This window comes from Lactuca virosa, chromosome 9, assembly GCF_052849685.1.
Source record: "Lactuca virosa cultivar CGN04683 chromosome 9, Lactuca_virosa_CGN04683_v6, whole genome shotgun sequence".
Taxonomy (NCBI): domain Eukaryota; kingdom Viridiplantae; phylum Streptophyta; class Magnoliopsida; order Asterales; family Asteraceae; genus Lactuca; species Lactuca virosa.
In genome coordinates this window covers 181,758,950-181,764,250 of record NC_136434.1, presented here as the reverse complement: position 1 = coordinate 181,764,250, position 5,301 = coordinate 181,758,950, and the positions used below count along the sequence as shown (strand labels likewise).

Sequence of the window (5,301 nt, the reverse complement as noted above, 5' to 3'; positions counted from 1 at the left end):
AAAGTTTCGGAGCCTATGAAAGCTAGGACGATAAGCAAATCCTCTGAAGTAGCAATCGAATGTTTACGGGTCTACAATTACATTCCTCCGAGGACAGTAAACAAATAGTGTGTCGCTATAAGATGCCATCAAAATAGTTCCATCTTTTAAACCCTTAATTATATACCAAGGTTCCAAAAACGGCAAATCAAGATCATAGCTGATACTTTGCTGGATCACCAATTCTTTATACCAAGATTTCTTGATCCCGTATTCCTTCATCTCCCAAACCGTGAATTTGGAAAGGTAAGTATCGCATCGACATAAACAACCCTTTATGACCCCCAAGCATTCTACTATAATTTATTCGTCTTCTATAGCTTCAGGAGGGGAGGGGAACATCTCAAATGTCTCGTTGTCAAAATCAAAAGCACAAAGTGTTTCAGGGGAATCCTCATCAAAAGCAATCCAATGAGTATGGCCGTTTAAAAATGGCCCATAGGTTCCGTTGAGACAGTATGGTACATGACCTAGACTTCTCCATTGCCCAGTGCCAAGGGTGTAGACCTCTGCTTCTAATAGGCTTGGCCGACATGGTGAGGTAGAATCTTCAGGTATTTCCCCTTGAAAAATCCGTATCACTTTGTATTCCTGTGTAAGTGATCCAACACCAAAACAATACACTACTATTATTGCAATATCATTTTTGTAGAATTGTTGCATGGGGAGAATCATATATTCTCTGGTGACTGGATTGCATATGTAAGTGTTATCATGTTGAGGACCACACTGCCACAGGCAGATCAAGCCGTTGACTGAGCCCACTGGGAGTATTTCAGACCAATGGAAAATGGGTGCAATAGTAAGGTCAAGGCTCATGACAGGGTCGTGGTGTAAATGGTGGTGATCGAGTTCGTCTTCCACCTCCACCCATTTCAAAATGCCTGCTGCATGATAACCAGTCATTTGATTTCCAGAAGCATGATGAATTATGAGAATTTCAGGTGATCATAAGATGTAAAGATTGACAAAGTAAGAGTCTGAAACGAGATCCAGCCACTTCTTGCATACACATTTGCAATGGATGATGGTCTTCACAGGAAGTCTTGAGAGAATGTCGACCATGATAGGTCCAGGCAAGTCTTCCACGGATGGATCTCGGGAAAGAAAGGGAGGTGAAGGAAAATATTCATTATTCCGTGTTCCCGAGTTCGAAGGAAATGAAAAGAAATGAAAGGAAAATTTTAAGTTTTTGTGTTCCCGAGTTATGGGGAAAAAGAAAATAAAACTAAAAATTTTCCTTCCCCTCACTTTCTTCCTAAATCTGTCCAATTTGGGAGGAAAATTTGGAAGGAAAATATAACTCCAAAATCCTTCCCCTCCCCTCACTTTCCTTCCATTAATGAAACTCGGGAACACGATTTTCCTTCGACACCCCTCACTTTCCTTCCGTATCCTCCCATTTCTCTCTTTAAGTGGAACTCGGGAACAAGGCGTAAACTTTTATCACATCATACGTTACTCTCCACATAATATTATTTTGTTATGAATACCAATTTAATTTCAAGAATTTTTTTCTGAGTTTTTTTTCTTATTTTTTCAATAATAATAAAAATAAATTTTATAATTTTATAAAACATTCCATTTAAATAAAAATCTACTATTTACATAAAAACATAACATTTAAATTGAAAATAAAAACATCACAAGACCATAAAAAAGTTACGATAAATTAAAGACAGTGATCCTAACAATTTAAAATTTATCTTTATTATTATTTTTTTTTGCGAGTTTTCGCTTTCAACGCTTGCACCACTTCAAAATCTTCGGTGTTTGTCCTAAGAATTACCAAGTCATTAATGAGTTCTCCTAGCACTTGTCGCTCATGCTCAAGCGTTTCTTTTCGTTGAAGTATTTCCAAGTCATCACGTATCAAAACACGTTTTTTCTTGTTGTAGTATTATGTGTTCCTGGAATTTCGTTGTGACTTCTATCATATGCTTTGTTTTTCTGTCACTTTTCCTCCACATGTTGTTCACGCGCATCGCTTTGTCACTTCATATTCGGCACCGAAGAGGGGAGATCTCTTCAATGTCATCCATAATTTCATTTATGTCTTCGTTAAGGTCGATGTGAGTGTAACATCCCGTTTAAAATATAGTAAATGAATAATAAACCCGAAACCCCGAGAAGCAATTATTATTATTATTATTATATATGATTATAGTCCAAAATCAAATAATAATTATCGGAATGTTAGTTTCGGGGGTTAAAGAGTAAATATTGGACTTAATTTGAAAGGATCTTGGATGGCTGGGGCTAAAAGGGTAAATGATGTACCTAAGTTGAAAATAATTGGTCGTGGAGGGGCCATATGGTAATTATTTGGACTTAATATGTAAGGGTTTTCAGAAGGGATGGTTTAGATTGTAAATTAAGGATTTAGTTGAAAGAAAAGAGGGAAAGAGGGACCATTTTGGTCATTATGGATGTAAGTTTTGAGGGGCGGGTATTTAGCTGTTCACCACCCCGTAACCCTAACCCTAAACCCTTCACACCAGCCGCCACCATCATCTCATTTCCGCCATTCTCCAGCCGCCACTTCCATTGATGCTAGGTCCGTCGCCGCCTCCTTACCAACCGGTGTCGCCGGTCGAAGCCAACAATTGGTGCAGCCACGACAGCGACGAGGAATCTCAAGTGACGTCGGTTTAGTGGGTCGCCGGACCAAATAGCGTCGCTGCTGTCGAGTCGTACTCCGGTGGAGGCGCAACCTCCATTCTCCACAGCAGCAGCTTTCTTCTACGACCTCTGTCGCCGCTGTTGGAGACATGGGACAACCGAGAAGCCATCGTGTTGTCTCACCGCCAATGAAGACAGAGATGCCGCCATCCGACGTGTTTCAGTCATGGGGATCAAGGCCGACAACCGTGGAAACCATGGTGGTTTACGGGTTGTGACGAGGTTACGTGTGTGTGTGTGTGGTTTGCTGTCCAGTGGAAGGCGTGAAGAACTACCATGGCAGTCGGCCATGGTGGCTGCCACCGATAACGAGGTTGTTGCTGTTGTTCCGTCGTTTACCACCCCGAAGAGTCGCCGTGTTCATGTTTCACGAGGGTACAAGTGTACTGCTACTTCGAGTTTGTGTAGTGTGTATGTGTTATTTCATGAAGTGGTGTTTGGGTGTTTATTTGACCGGAAAAGCCACCACCACCACCGTGAGGTGGTGGCTACCACCATATACCACCACCGGCCACCACAAGGTGGTTGTGTGTGTGTTGGGGGGGGGGTGTTAGCTTACTGTGTGTGTTATTTGGGTTTTGTGTTGTATGATGTATCGATAAAGGATAATGGAAAAGAAAACGCTAACCACCACCGTAGGGTGGTGGCTGCCGCCACCAGCCGCCGTGTTGGGTGGTGGTGTGCTCCGTTTGTGTTTTGGACTCGTTTGGGGATGCTTGGACAGAAGTGGGCCCAAAGAAACCCTAATGGGCCCAATAAGGCCCAAAGTGACCTAAAAGCCCAACCAATTGACTAATGGGCTAGTATTGGGTTAGAAAACCCTAATTAGGGTTTGGAAAACCCTAATGGCATAAAACCCTAATTTGTGGGAATTGATCGGGACACACGTGAATTATTTAATAAACTTGAAATATTAATTAAGGATCAAGTGCAAATTAACCTAAAGCAATATTGGACTTAGTAGATTAAGTCCTTAATGGGTTAAGTAGGAACACTTAACCCTAATCGTCATTTCATGTGAAAACCCTAATTTCACATGGGTCTTGAGTTGGGCCTTCCTATTGGGCTTTGGCGATTAGACTATTGAGGGACTATCCAAGAACAAGTTGATGTACCAAAATAATTAGATGGGCTTTAGGATAAGGCCCATGCGAGAGACTTGGGCCCAATTTACAAAATTGGGCCATATTTGGGCCTTAAGATTATGTGATTTTGGGCCATGGGAATTGGATTAGAATAATTGGATGGTCCTTAAGGAAAGACCATGTAGAGGTCTGGGCCCAATTTGGAAAATTGGGCCATATGTTGGGCTTTGGCCCATGATTTGACTTTTGGGCTTTTGTAGTGTGAGTTGGACCTTGGGCTTGGAACCCAATTATTAATTGGGTATTGTTTGATGTTGACAGTTTGGGAATCTGTCAACCAGCAGCGGGAGCTTTACCTGCGGGACTTCAGCAGTGCCAGGTGAGTTATCCTCACTATACTAAGGGGTCTAAGGCACCAAGGCCGGCCCATTGGATTTGATATCCTAGTAGTTATTGATATGTTGAGTTTGAGTTAGTGATGTATGCCAGTTGATATGCTAGTCTGGTAGATCTATAGGACTACCTGTGATACTGTATGATTATCTGTATGTGCATTAGTTATGTTATATGTCGACATGTTATGAGGGATGGGTTGAGGTTGTACTGCTCTGTGCGGTAGCCAACAAACCCTAGAGTATTCCAGATATGAGTTGAAGGTCGGGCAAGGCATGCCAGACTCATACTGAGGACTCGGGAGTATTCCAGATATGAGTTGAGGGCCAGGCAAGGCATGCCAGATTCATACTGAGGACTCGGGAGCATTCCAGATACGAGCTGAGGGCTGGTTAGGGCATACCAGACTCGTACTGTGGGCTCGGAGGCAATCCAGATGTGAGCTGTGGGCCTGAAAGGCAATCCAGACTCACACTATGGGCCAGGGGTAATTCAGTCTATAAAGCTGTGGACCGTTTATGACATTGCTGACATGGTTATGTGGACTTTATGTGTATCGGTATTTTGGGGGTAACTTACTAAGTTTCGTGCTTACGGTTTCAGTTTATTGTTTCAGGTGATTCAGATGAATTGGCAAGGCGAAGGCGTGACCATACACATCCTCGTATTTTGGACTTATGGTTTCTGGGATACTCTGATATTAAACTGTTTTGAAAACATTTTGTAATAACTAATGGGTTTTGAATTATTTAAAAAGTTTTAAATTGGCTTGAATTTTACGGGTGTTACAAGTTGGTATCAGAGCCTTGGTTTGAGTGAATTGGAGGAACACTTGTGTGAATCCAGTCTCAAACTAAGGAAAAGATTTTCAAAATGTTTTTTTAAAAGGTTTTCCAAATATCAAAAGAGGATGCAGGGTGTACGATCAGTCGGAGCCAGTATGTAGACCCCAAAATACCATACAATTATTGACATTGTGATATGTTCGAACAGCATGCTAGTACTAGGCTAAGGATCTTTAGGAATTGCATTGCCTGATTATATGATGCCTGATAGCCTAGGATTTTTCTTTATATGAAATTGACATCATTATTGTAGTTGC

General features: G+C 41.7%; 1 pseudogene; it reads right to left on the bottom strand.

Annotated features, from left to right (window-relative positions):
- Nucleotides 1-342: 342 nt before the first annotated feature.
- Nucleotides 343-2,831, bottom strand: LOC145140073 (F-box/kelch-repeat protein At3g23880-like; annotated as a pseudogene).
- Nucleotides 2,832-5,301: the final 2,470 nt, after the last annotated feature.